The sequence below is a fragment of the Pelodiscus sinensis genome, chromosome 11 (assembly GCF_049634645.1).
Source record: "Pelodiscus sinensis isolate JC-2024 chromosome 11, ASM4963464v1, whole genome shotgun sequence".
Classification (NCBI taxonomy): Eukaryota; Metazoa; Chordata; order Testudines; family Trionychidae; genus Pelodiscus; species Pelodiscus sinensis.
In genome coordinates this window covers 31752306-31766779 of record NC_134721.1, presented here as the reverse complement: position 1 = coordinate 31766779, position 14474 = coordinate 31752306, and positions in this window count along the sequence as shown.

Sequence of the window (14474 nt, the reverse complement as noted above, 5' to 3'; positions counted from 1 at the left end):
AGTTCGAACTAGGCTTAATCCTCGTAAAATGAGGTTTTCCTAGTTTGAACTAAGCGCTCCGCTAGTTCGATTTAAATTTGAACTAGCGGAGCGCTAGTGTAGCGCCTATTAAAGTTAATTCGAACTAACGTCTGTTAGTTCAAATTAACTTTGTAGTGTAGACATACCCAGAGGAAGGAGAACTTACCAGGGACTGACTACTAATTGGGAAATGTTGATATAAAATGAATGAAAGATGCAGCCTTTACTAGAGATTACCACAAAGCTTCAGCCTGCTTTCATGATTAGGGGCTCTATTACTTAGTAATACTGTTCTTACTTGCAGCATAGGAAACGGCTCGATTTTGTGCAGTGAAAGATGTCACATGGAAAAGTCAAAATTGCTCAAGAAAACCTCCCAAAGCTTTGAGAAGATACATAAACCCACTCGAACGATTTTGAGAATGAGAACTCAAAGTCCTAAGTGACAGAGGCAATTTGTTCAGTTTGCTATATAACAGCACTGCAATACCTTTATCTCTGATTGCAAGATGTACAAAGTACTAATAACTTTGGGAAGGGGCTTCCTTCCTCTTTGCAGCCAGGGAGGAAGAGATATATATCACTTGCCCCTACCCCCAATTAACAGAATCACCTATTGGGAAAGATTTCTAGATGCTTGCCAGCTCCAGTACAGATTCTCATTATTGATTGCCAAAATACTAAAAGAGCTCTCCCAGGAATACTTGGAAGATTATGGATTTTGTCAGCTTGTGGTGTACATAGCTACGATTCCATGGTTGTCTACCCTTAAATGTAGGAAACAGGTTCATTGGCTAGGGAGCTGGGAGGTGAAGAGTCATTGAGATTTTATATTTGTCCTTTTTCTTATTTCCTTTAATCTAAGTGTCATCTGAAATGAGAGTGGATGCTTTGCTATGTATGAAAAGTAAGATTTGCAGAGAAAAAAAAATCACAAGTAACCTATTGCAAGGAGAACAGTAGCATAGAGGATTATAGTTTAACCATGCCATGTATTTATCTGCTCTAGGGTATGTCTAGACTGCAGGATTGTTGTTGTTTTTTCAGAAAAATGGCCGTTTTTCCAAAAAACTTCACTTACATCCACACTGCTATTGCGTTCTTTCAAAAGAAAATCGAAAAAATGCATGTTTTTTTCCGACATTGGTAAACCTCATTCTACAAGGAAGAACACCTTTTCAGAACAAGGCATGTATGGACATAGAAGAGGGAGTTCATTCGAAAGAAGAGGCCTCTAGGAAAAAGCACAGGTGCCCTGGTGGCCACTCCATCCATAGTAAGCACAGCTTACATGCGAGAGAGTGTCCAATGAGTGTGGACACTCTCTTTTGAAAAAGCAGATCACTTTTTTGATGTGCTTTTGCTGTGTGGACGCTCTCTTTCGGAAAAAGTTTTCTTTGGAAGCCTGTAGTCTAGATGTACCCTTACAGAGCATCCTGTTCATATAGTCCACACCCTTTATACATACTGTTTCCACACAGCCCATGCTCCTTAGCGAGGCTCCTTAGCTGCCTCACTAAGCCACATACAGAACTGTCCTTACTCATATGCAGAATATGTAGCTGCGTAGGGCACCTGAACATTTGGAGCACCACTGGTTCTTAATGTCCACCCACCTACCTTTTCCTATTTCTGTTCTGTGGCTCTGCTTCCTCCAGAGAAGATCTAGTTAACCTAAAAGCAAAAACACCTGCCAGACATGTTAGTAGAACGCTGAAACCCTGAAAGAGCCATTCAGGTTTTAGTGAAGCCAGTTAACAGGCATTTGCCAACCCCAGGTATATACTGTCAGTTTCTGAATTTACTATGTTAGTCCACAGGATCTTAGTTTAATGAAATATTTTAAAAGCAAATTTTAGTGTATTGATGAAGATTATAAAATCACATTAAAAATGCTATCTCCTCCCCCAGGGTTGCCATTAGGCATAGGGGAACCAGTTTAATAGTACTGCATAGGGCTCCCTAAATCCTAAGGATGGTCCTGGCCACATGCCTGCAGCAGCTTTAACTCTGGCCTCCCGTCTGCACTGCAGGAACATTTGCCCTTTTATCTGACACCTCTGTGGGCCCGCTGCCCTTCAGCTAGAAAGTGAATGATAGCAATTACATCATTCTGTTTTGAAAACCAGCTTTATCCAAGAATTCATCCCAGGCCTGTAGCTATGCTAGAGGGATGAAGCTGTGTAGCGTTTTACAGGCTGTGAAGTAGTCTTGAACAAACTAGTTGAGATGACATTCTGAATTAGAGAAGAGGATCTCTGTGTGTTACAGTCCAGTCCAGTTAACATATATTTGATGAGTATCAGAGAGGTAGCTGTGTTAGTCTGAATCTGCATAAACAACGAGAAGTCCTGTGGCACCTTATAGACTAACAGATTTATTGCAGCATAAACTTTTGTGGGCAAAACCCACTTCGTCAGCTGCAACATGGAAGCATGGGATGTGTGGAAGGAGTATGTATACATCTGACGAAGTGGGTTTTTACCCATGAAAGTTTATGCTCCAATAAATCTGTTAGTCTATAAGGTGCTACAGGACTTCTCATGATATATTTGATGTTTATAATATTTAATAATCTGACTGCCTGACTGTGACAGGATGGATCACAGAAATCCCCTTGAGGTTGTCCCCCAGTGTGCTGATCAAGCCACTGATGCCCACCTTCATTCCTGCTCAGGCTCCCCACACCCAGTCCTTTTGGGCCAGAAGCCCTAGTCTCCCCCAACCAAGGCACAGAATTGGGGTTATTGCCCGCTGCAGAGCATCTCAGATACTGAACCAGTTTAGATCTGGGAGGGCTCAACTATAAGGGATCTAGGGAAACTAACCCTCAAAAGAGAGCAAAAACACCAAATAAATCCATCTTACTTTTTGAAAAATTTTTACACAGAGAAAGCTTGTAAGGTCAGCTTATCAGTGGAAGAGAGATATGCACAGTGTTTGTTCCCCTCCAGATTCCTTCTTGTGTATCCTCCTAGGATGGCTGAGGCAGTTTCAAAGGCCAGATGAAAACTAAGATATGATAGCTCTCCATTCCTTAAATAGCCTTTCCTCCTGGGTGGAAACCCTTTGTTTAGCACATCATATCCCCATGGAAAAGTATCACATCCAAGATGGATTCCAGCACCAGGTGGCATGGTCACATGTCTTTCTAGGACCAACCACAGTTTGGGCTTACAAGACAAACAAGACTAATCACAGATTATTGGTTTGAGTACTGAGCCATTATGTTCCCAGAGTATCCCTAATGTCCCTCATTAGCACATTCAGAATTAAAACCATATTCATGCTTCATATTTCTAACTCACATATAAGAATGATACATGCACAAAAATAGGGTATACACATTCCGTAGATTGTAACCTTAAAAATGCTATGCCACAAGATGCATTTTTCAAAAAGCAGGGGTGGGCAATCATTTTTTGCTGGGGCCACTTCAAAAATTTTTGAAGTGGCCCCAGGCTGCACTGGAAGGGGTAAGGCCAGGATGCTTCCAGGCTTCCCAACCCCCAGACCATGATTGGTCTGGGGGTGAGGGAGGCCCTTTGCCCCCCCTTTCCCACTAAGCACCTATGCTCCTGGTGGTGGAGGAGACTTCCTATGCTCCCCTGCTCCCAGGCCAATCAGGGTCTGAGGGTGGAGGAAGTGTGCGAAGCCTCCTCCCATGCTGCCAGGAGCGCACGATGCTTCTAAGTGCCATGCACTCCTTGCAGGGCAGAGGTAGGGTGGAGGAAACTTTGCGCACTCCTCCCGCCCCCAGGCCAATCCGGGCTTGGAAGCGTGCAAAATCTCCTCCCACTCAGCCAGGAGTGCACAGCAGCTCCTGGCAGGGTGGAGGAAACTTTGTGTGCTTCCGCCTGCCCCCAGGCCGTAATTGGCCTGGGGGCGGGGTAGCAACAGGGCCTCTGAGGGCTGGATCAATCCGCTCAGGAGGCCGGATCCGGCCTGTGGAGTCCCTTTTGCCCACCACTGTCATAAAGCGTCTTCAATTTATACATGTTCATAAGCTGATTTTCGTAAAGCATGGACGGGGCTCAGTGACACTGACTAGGGATGTTAAAAAGCATAGGGGTTTTTTTTCGGTAAAAGTGTAACCACTGAAAATTTCTAGTTAAGACCTTCAAAATCAACTGTAGATCACTCTCCAGTCAACCCCGTTAATCTATCCTGGATGAGAAGGGTAACAGAAGCTGACAGGAGGGTTTCTCCTGTCAACCCTCTGTGGTATAGACCCCACGGTATCTTGATTTATGGTGCTTCGCGTAAGTGGTCTTTCTGTTGCAGTGAAGATGTAGCCTTATTTTCACATTGGATAGTAAAAATTTAGGTTTAGATAATTTGGTCCCTGTATAAATTTTAAAAATACTTAGAAACTTTCTTCCATAGGGTGCTTTAATTGAGTGCTAGCAGATCATCAGATCAGTCAAAAAGTAGAGCAATCCAGCCAGAAGGCCTGAAATCAATTATTTCCATTTACTCTACAAACTGCAGTTATACATGTGATGCAGTCTTGGAAGAGCTGATTCAGTAAGTACATGGATATATAGTTTTGTGGGATGGAGACTGCTAGAGAATGAAAGATTTGATGAGATTTTGAACCACCATTGCCTTTCTGGACATAATGATATGGTTTCTAAAGCATGGTTGACTTTCCTAGAGTTCAGTGATGAGATACATTGTGTGTTTCCTGTTGCTTGTAAAAACCCAAAACAAAAAAACACAGTCCTTTCCACTTAACCCATCCCCCCATTTTTAGTTTATGAACTCAGATACTCTTGGGCACTGAGACAAAAAACATCTTTATTTCCATTTGCAATTTTCACCCTGCATTAACTTGCTTTATACTTTAGATCAAACAAGCCTACAATTAGAAATAGAGAAGGTGCTAAATCATTTTCTATCTGAATGCCATTAAGTTCCTATTACAAATTTAGAAATTACTTTCAACACCATCTTCAATGTTGTCTAAATATACAACATTAAAAAGCTGGCCAAAATTGAATCCTACATGTTCTCTGTCTAGCTTTAGCTGCTGTTTCCTGCTCTGTACCCAGACTCCAAGCTATAGAGTCTACTTACAGTGGTGTCTTCCTGGTGGGAAGTCAATAGCTGATGCTCTTCATCAACTCTGCTTACTCTTCTCATTATGGTGGAATAGCAGAGCCACTATGGGAGTGCTCAGCATTTGATTTATCATGCCTATAAAAGACATAATAAATCAACTCCTCCACCCCTGCTGGATTGATCACTGTTCCTCAATCTAGGGAGAATATGTCCAGAGACAAGTATTTGAATCACACAGAGCTTTTTCAGAAGAGCATCACAATTAAATGCAAGGAGAGACAGATTGTTTAGCATAAGTAGTTAACATATATAGTATTCTAAGGGAGCATTCAAGGCAGAGTCGCTGATTAACACTTACCACTCTATGCTTGGAGTATCTTTCCCACACCTGAAGAAAAGCTCTGTGTGACTCAAAAGCTTGTCTCTTTCACCAACAGAAGTAGGTCTAATAAAAGAGATTATCTTACCCACTGTGTATCATTAATATCCAGGGTCCAACACAGCAACACTGCATATCCAACTTGGTAGTTACACTTGGAATAAATCAGTAATGGAGAATATTTTATTAAACAATGGCCACTGTTTTTCAGATGTTTCTTCATATGGGTGATAGTCCAAAATCTATTGAAGTTTAATGGGAGTCATTCTGTTATAAGAACAGCCATACTGGGTAAGACCAAAGGTCCAGCTAGCCCAGGGTGTCCTGGTGGCTACTCTGGCCTCAACCAAAAACACTGCTCTCCCTCCCCGGAGCCCTTAAAGGGGTAGACTGTGGCCACAGTGCCTGTGCCAGCTCCAAGCCTGCCAGCCCAGAGCCAGCAGTCACTGCACCTTACCCAGTGGCCCCAAAACATGAGCCAGCAAGCCACTGGCAGCCAGCCCTCCACCACTCCCCAGGAGCAGTCTGCTAGCTCCCAGGAACCTGCTAGGTGCTTCCTGGTTCAGGGCGGAGATCATAGACCATATTCAGGTTTGGAGGGATGCTCCCAACATCCATTATCTCCGCACTAGATGGGGGAATGCCTCCATCTATGGCAGGATAGCTGCCAGCTTGGCCACCAAAGGCCACATGCGAACCCAGGAGCAGGTTCGCATGAAAATCAAGTTGGTCCGGCAAGATCCCCAACCCTGAGCCCTGAGCTTCCCTTCCCCCTTCTTCCCCTTGCTTCCCCCTTCCAGCTCTCTCCTCCCAGGTTTCCCCCTCCCCTCTCCCACCCTCTCTTCTCCCTTCTCCCGCCTCCTTTCCCCAGTCTTACCAGAGTTTCATTCCCCACCCCCCCTGCTGTCTGGGGGAGGTGGGGTGATGTCCCTTTAAGCACAGGCTTCAGATAGCCTCAGGCAGCAGCCACACAAAGTAACTCCTGACCTGATGCCCTGCCGGACCTGGTTCCAGCCGGCCTTAAATGCGATTCAGCGTCCACTCAGTGTGGACACGCTATTTCGAAATAGCCAAATGCTAGTTCAAAATGCATTTTGTGTGTAGACATGTTATTTTGAAATATCTTATTTCGAAATTAGATATTTCGAAATAACGCTGTAGTGTTGACGTACCCTTAGAGAGGAGATGAAAAGGTCACATTATAAAATTATGTAACAAAGGATGGACTAGAGAAGGTGAACTAGGAATGTCCATTCTCTCTGCTTAGGCTAAGTCTAGACTACAGAGTTTTATTGGAAAAAGGTACGCAAATTGCGCTCCACAATTTGCATACCTTTTTCTGATTATTTTTTCGGAAGAGGGTTTTCTGAAATTTGGCCCATTTACACTGGAAAAGTCACCTCTTTCAGAAGAGCCCTTCTTCCTTGTGAAACGAGGGAGACAGGGCTTCCCAAAGAGCTTGTCTGCTCTTCTACAGAAAATGTTGGAAGAGCAGACACATTCCCTGGATACCTTTGGTATCCTGGAAAAACTCCATAGTCTAGACGTAGCCTTAGTAACAGCAGACCAAGGGAACAGTCAATGAAATTAAAAGGTAGGAAAAATTTAAAAAATGGTAAGGAATGCTTATTCACAGAATAAGAAATGAGACCATGGAACTCATTTCATAAGAAATTAGACCACGGGATGTTACTGAAGCCAAGAATATAGCAAGATTCAAAAAGGTATTAAACATTTATATGGGTAATGAACATCTAGTTCTAATTAACAACTTTTTGAAAGGGATGTTAAATCTCCTGCCTTGCAGCTTAAGCCAGTCTGTAACTACTGGAGATCAGGATGAGAGCTAATGGAGGAGGCAGATTCTCCTACATTTGCTGCTGTGGGGTTGCTTATACTACCTCTGAAGCCTCTGGTGCTGTCACTGCCATAGACAGGATACTGGACTAGTTCAGTTTTGGGTCTGGTCCAGTCTAGCAGTTCCTATGTTGTTACCCACATTTCTAAATCCGAGTAAGGTGTGTTAAGCAATGTGCATTGAATGTACTTAATGGAAGAGAAAAAAAAAGAATGCCAAACCATGAAGATGTATAATATGTAAATAAAGAGCGAACAAACAAGGTCTTTTCAACTCTCTCTGATCTGGAGCTGAGCCCAGACCCATATTCCTCACTCAGCTCTTACAAAGATAGAACTATAACTGCAATTGATTTCCAACAGTTTTCACTGAATTATGACTTTAGGATGTAACTCTCGGAGTATATTCCTCCCCCACTGCCTGCCATCTTCATCTTGCCTTTTCCCCTTTAAAAATAGGGTGCAATTGCTTTCAAGCTATTTATATTCCACCTTTGATCCATTATTCTGATTATGGTAGTACATCATGTCCCCAACCAGAATCAGGACCCCATGTCCCCAACCAGAATCAGGACCCCAACGTGCCAGATACTGCACAAGGCCAGTTAAAAATGCAGCCCCAAGAAGATTACAGTTTAACTAGATGGAGACTGCTGGTGAATTATAAAAAAAACATTTGCATGTTTTACTATCATCATCCAATGCACAAGTTCTCTCTCATATTAGGTTACACCAGATATAGTGTCCACATTTGTCAGCTACAAGTTTCAGGTGTGCCATGTGAAGGAAAAACGTCATTTCCCTTGTTCTATTCAAAGCTCCAGGGAAGTTTGGTAGCAAAACTGAATTCTGTTCTATTCAGTTTCTTATAATGCCCTCTTCACTTAGGTGTCTGAGTACATGCACTTATTTCATACAAGCTAAGAAATCAGAACCCCCTCTCTGGTTTCATTCGTGCTATTAAAGTTCTACTCTGCCTACATAACCTGGCCCTCAGCTGTGCTTTGAATTATTACCCAACTGCCTCTACCATTTTGCCTTTAAGTAATCACCACAAAGTCCAGAACTTTCAGCAGCACATAGCAGACAAATTTGGCTTGAATGGTCAGCTGAGGATTCTCCTTGCATAGGGGAACCTTTCAGTGCTATAGAGCCATGTAGCTGGTCCTCTACCACTCTCTCCTCTGTGTTGCCATGATCTCTGGCAGATGTGGATAGCTTATAGCAGCCTTGATGTTACTCTAAATTGAAAAACAATGAGTAGTCCTGTGGCAAATATATATATACTAGCCAGTTAGCCCATCATAAGACGGGATTTTCAGGTCTCTCCTCCACGTCGGTTTTCTCTCCTCAGCCGTCTCTCTCTCTCTTGCTCTCCTTTGTCTCCGTTAGGGATGCACGCTCGTCCAGGCCCCGCCCCCTGGGCATGTATGTCACTGCCCTGCCCCCCTTTGCCTCCCACTGTGGCGCTCAGCTGACTTCTGCGCTGCTCAGCCGGACCACCGCACGGGAGCAAACGGCGCAAATGGCCTCTCTCTCTCTTCTCCTCCTACTGCCTCATCCTCTCTTTCTCTCAGCTCTGGTCTGCCTCCTGCCTCTCTCTCTTTCTCTTCTCCTCCTCTCGCCTCTCACTCTGTGTTTCTCTCCTCCTCCTCCTCCTGCTGTGTCTCTCTCACTCTCTCTCTTGCTGTCCTCCGCCTCCTCTGTTCTCCTCTCTGTCTCCTCCACATCCTCTGTGTCTGCTCCGCTTTCCTCTTTTTGAATCCGGTGCCCTTTGCTGACGTCAGAGACACATGCTCGTCCAGGCCCCGCCCCCTGGCTCTTCTCTCTGGGCGGTGCTGTTGCCTTCCTCCATGGCGCTAAGCTGAGTTCTGCACCGCTCAGTCAGGCCGCCACGCAGGAGACATTAAAATGGAGGCCAGACAGGAACATGCAAATAAAGCCCGGGATATTTAAATCCTGGGCTTCATTTGCAACTCCGGTTGCCTGATTTGCCTACCTAGCTCAAATTAACAAGCTAGTGTAGACATACCCTTACAGACTAACTCCTCTGAAGCTCTAAATTGCAGTGTGGGCTGAACAAACTACTGACCAACCCCAGCATTAGGAGGGGCATAAAGCACCTTTTCCTTCACCCCACTAGGTCCTGGAGCAAATACAGTTCAGACAAATCCAAGGACTAGGCCCAAGATGTCATAGTTTGTACCTTTCGGGGTTCAGCTTCACTGATCAGGGAGATAAACTCAGATTTAGACCCCTTAAATCGATCCTTCTGTAATATAAAAAGAGTTCATGAGCTTAAATGTCTTGTACTTCTTTCTTCTCCCATTATGCATTCCAGAAACTTAAAAAATCATATGTTTGAAATCAAAGGAGTTTGATTGTATAAAGAACATAATTGTTGCTTCTTATAAAGCTTTATAGTTTGAACCCTATGGCTTTGGTATCTTTTCCTTATTAATCATACCCTGTAAGAACTTGTCTAAGATGTGGTGAATCTGAGCCTAAGACAATGTAACTTGCATCCTTAATTTCCCATTCTAATTACAGGTTTTGCCATAAAACCCCTGCTGTATCATTTTCTGCTCTCATTACAAATTAATAGGACAATGGCAAAACTCTCATTGACTTAAATGTGAATAGGACGGAACCCCATCTTTGCAGCAAGGCTGCCATATCAAAATTGTAGAGTTTAATGAATTCACTGCATTGCAGCTGCTTAAGAAATTGTTCTGATCATTTCAGTGTCTGTATTTTCATCAGTTGTCCATGGGGCTATTCCTTCCCTAGAAAGCAAAAACCTCTGGCTACGTCTACACTGGCACGTTCTTGTGCAAAAACTCTTTTGCGGAAGAGTTCTTGTGCAAAAACTCTTCCAGAAGAGAGCGTCTACACTGGCACGTGCTTTTGTGCAAGAGATGTGCTTTTGCACAAGAGCATCCATACCAGTGTAGACGCTCTCTTGCGCAAGAAAGCTCTGATGGCCATTTTAACCATAGGGCTTTCTTGTGCAAGAAATTCATGTTGCCTGTCTACACTGGCCTCTTGTGCAAGAAGAGTTGCGCAAAAGGGCTTATTCCTGAGTGGGAGCGTCAGAGTTCTGGCGCAAGAAGTCCTGATTTCATACATTAGAACATCAGTGTACTTGCGCAAGAACATGCGGCCATTGTAGACAGGCAGCAAGTTTTTGCACAAGAGCGGGTAGGCAGGACTCAAGCTAACAGCAACCCCAGTCTTACATAGGAAGGGGGCTTTGGGTGAGTGGAGAGGGCCAGGCCCATGAGTGGGCCCCCAGGCCAGCCCTGCATGGTCTCCATTTTCCCTTTGGGAAAGAGGATTACCCTATGCATATAATATATTTGTATTGCTCTTTGGGTGTCTTAATGATCCTTCATGACATAAAGAATTAGATTTAAAAACAACACCAGTGTTCAGAATCTGACCCTGCTGTGTCAGACGATCTGATCACAATGGTCCCTCATGGCCTTAGAATCTATGAGTGTCTCTAATGCTCCTTTCTTCCACTGAAGACTGAAAAAGTCCAGAGTCTAGAAAGCCAAAATAACTGGACACAATTGAAAATGAAAACATGCCAAGAGGCCAAGCTCCAAGTTGGTGTAAAAAAATAAAAATCAATAGATATTAATCCCGAGTGGAACCCCAGGGAAAAAGGGAGACATCTGATTGTGTATTGGATGATAGATCAATGACTTGTGAGTTCATCATCTAGGATAAGCCAAGCTGCTGAGTCACTGATTATTTCACATTATTTCATCAGTCACCTAATAGAAGAGTGACTGCCTTCCCAAATGAGTCAGACTCAGAGCTCTCTCCCACCCCAGCCCCAACCCCCACACTCCCAGGCAAAGGAACAGGAGTCATGTAGCTTACCTTTGACAAAGTGCCATACAAATAACTTGAACAGAATGCCTGATAAGGTTCTGATCCTACAAACACTTACGCATCCAGCTGTCCCTACTCACAAGATTAAACTAAACATGGGCATGTTGGCAGGATCAGGATCTAAGACTGTAATCCCCTTCAGTGCTGCTGTAATTGAAATACAATGACACACAGAGGCAACATGTGGGAGCACGAGGGGGCACATGCACTGTGGCAAGGGCCCCTCTTACCCTGGCCACCTCTGGGCTGGTCTCTCACTCCTAATCCCAGAGTTTGGGGGTCACAGCAGGTCTCTTTGGTAGGGAGCCCAGCCACGCCTCCTCAGACTCCCTCCCTCCCTAGCTAGCTAGCTACCTCCACTTAATGCTGTTGTGGTTTTGTTCTCTTTCCCACCACCGCCCTTCCATCCTCTCCCTCCACCTTCCAACTGCTGATGCTTTAAAGACCCTCAGTCAGCCAGCAGCGGAGTCATCTGGACCCAATCAGCCTGAGCCAGTTCCCTCCCAGCTGCATCTAATTGGCCTGCAGCTCTCTGCTTCTACTTACAGGGTTTTTTATCCTTTGGGGCTGCCTTTTCCCTTCTCTGCAGCAGCTCCCTGGCCTGACCCTGTCACAGCACCTACACGAGATGGGTGGGAGAGACAAGGGGCCAGCCAATAGCTGGTGGAACCACTGTCACTGGATGTCTGAGGGGGCTACTGGGGATACTCACTGGCAGTGGCGGGGGAAGCGGAGTAACACGGCCCCAGCTCATTCTGCTCTCCTGGCTGCACAACTCAGTGGAGGAGTGGTCCCCCAGGTGGAACTGTTTGGGATGGAGCAGAGGTGGAACAAGGGTGGGGAAGAAGAGGGGAGGGAGCATTGAGGGGGCTGTTCTGGCCCTTCCCCAAGCTGTGTTGCGGGGTTTCTTGTGGCTAGTGGCTTCTGTAACCCCTCTCACCAAGATGCCCCTGATTACACAGGTCAATAGGGGTATGTCTACACTACCCCTCTAGTTCGAACTAGGGGGGGTAATGTAGTCATACGGAGTTGCAAATGAAGCCTGGGATTTGAATTTCCCAGGCTTCATTTGAATAAAGCCGGCTGGCGCCATTTTTAAATGCCGGCTAGGTCGGACCCCATGCCGCGCGGCTACATGCGGCATAGACTAGCTAGTTCGGATTAGGCTTCCTATCCGAACTAGCTGTACAGCAGCATGGTCCAGGCAGTGCTGGGGGCTGACTGCCCCTGCCCCACCTCTTCCATCCAAGGCCCTGCCCCCTCAGGGAGCACAGAGCCACCCCCCACATTGCCCAGTGGCCAGGAAATCCTGTCAGCCCTGCCCTCCCCCGATTGCAGTAGTGCCTAAGATCAAGGCCTTATTGTGTTCAGTGTTGTACAATTAAATCACGGATAATCCATGTCCCAGAGATCTTAAGCTCTTAATAGACAAGAGAGAGAGATGAAGTGACTGGTTCAAGGCCACACATGGATCCTGACAGCTTGTGGCAAAGCGAGGGGTTCAACCCACACCACCTAGGTCACAGCCTCATCACAGGACTCTCTTGTCAGACTCAGCACCTAGTCAAAGATACTGAAATGTAGAGAAGACATCAGTCTAGGACTCATGATTATTCAAAACACTTAAGGGAACACTGATGGCTCTGAGTATTTTTAGTCACACAAGTAGTGGCACTGAAGACAACAAACTCACTGCATCAGTCCAATTACTCCTATGACTAAGGATGCGTTAGACCCTAGGCCTGCGTTCTTTGGAAATAGGGAGATTCAGTCCTGATCCTGAAAACACCAGATATACGTTACATGCACATAATGCTTTTTACCAGTAGATGCGGAAGACAGGGCTTCCAAAAGAGCGCATTGCTCTTCCGCAAAAAAAAGCAGAAGAGCAAACGTGATTCCTAGACGCAGCAGAGTTTTTCCAGGATACCTCTGGTATTCAGACGTACCCTAAGAGTGGACCTTTCTGAGGCATAGACCATTTTACAGAGAACAGTTGGCACAATGGGGTTTGAGCTAGTGTCAGATCCAAGAACATGGGGATACAAAATGAAGTGAGGGGAGGCCTTTATACTATTCACCTGTGAAGAAATTCTCCTCCATTCTTTAAGCAGTTCCCTTAAGGCAAAATGGATCAAACCAAAGGATAGTTCCCAAGGATTAGTAAGAAGCTGAAGATGTGAAAGCCAGAAAACACTGGTCTGCAAATTGAAACAAAGTTTCAGTTGTTTTGATAAAAATTGGTGACTTAACATAATTTTGCTATGCTAATTTCAAAAATGGCATCCATTTTGCTGTATCACGTAAGGCTTTTTCACAAATCAAAAAGAAAAAATGAACATTTTTCATGCTTTTTATTCCACCTTATGCATTAAATACTTGGTAAATAGTAAGTTATAGTTCTGTTAGAAGGTCTGCTGTAAGTCCTTCTTTAAAGAACAAAGGAGCAAAGTGTGAAATTTAACTACTGAGTAATTTTAAATGATTAGATACGACTGAATCGATGCTTTTACAACTTTTTATGCATTTCACCATCGGTCTCTCTTTTCAGGGACCAGCAGTAATCAGACATCATATTGACATCCCAGCATCTTTGATATCTCTTTTCCATCATCTTGATATCCCAATGAAATCTTCCCCCTTGCTCTTCACTGACACTTCTAAGTTTTTTCAGGAAAATAATCCAGATGGGAGTGCAAAAAATGAACTTTCAAGCTCATGTTGCATCCAAGTCTTTCAAATTTGTTTAGCATGTTGCCAACAATGTTTTTATAATCAGGATCTTTGTTATTCCCTAAGAAGTTTCGTACGACAGTTCTGAAGGCCACCCAAGCATCTTTCCCTGAGTCATTCCTGGTTTCTTCAAAGTTAGTGTCAAGAATCAGTTTCCTGATCTGAGGAGCCACAAAGCCTCCTTAACTTTTTCGTAACTCAAAGCTGGGAACTTGTCGCAAATGTACTTGAAACAGTCACCATTCTTGTTTAATGCTTTCACAGATTGTTTCATCAAACCTAGCTTGATGTGGAGTGGAGGTAGCAGTACCTTGTTGGGCTCAATCAGTTTTTCATGAATCATATTCTTGGAGCCAGGAGTCAGACTCTCCCTTGGTGGCCACTGTTTCCTCACCCAATGAAGAGCTCTTGCTCTGCTATCCTATTTGCATAAAAAGCACGGCATTTTTGTGTAACCAGCCTCCTGACCAAGCAGCATACACAACAGCTTTACATCTCCACATACAGTCCATTCATG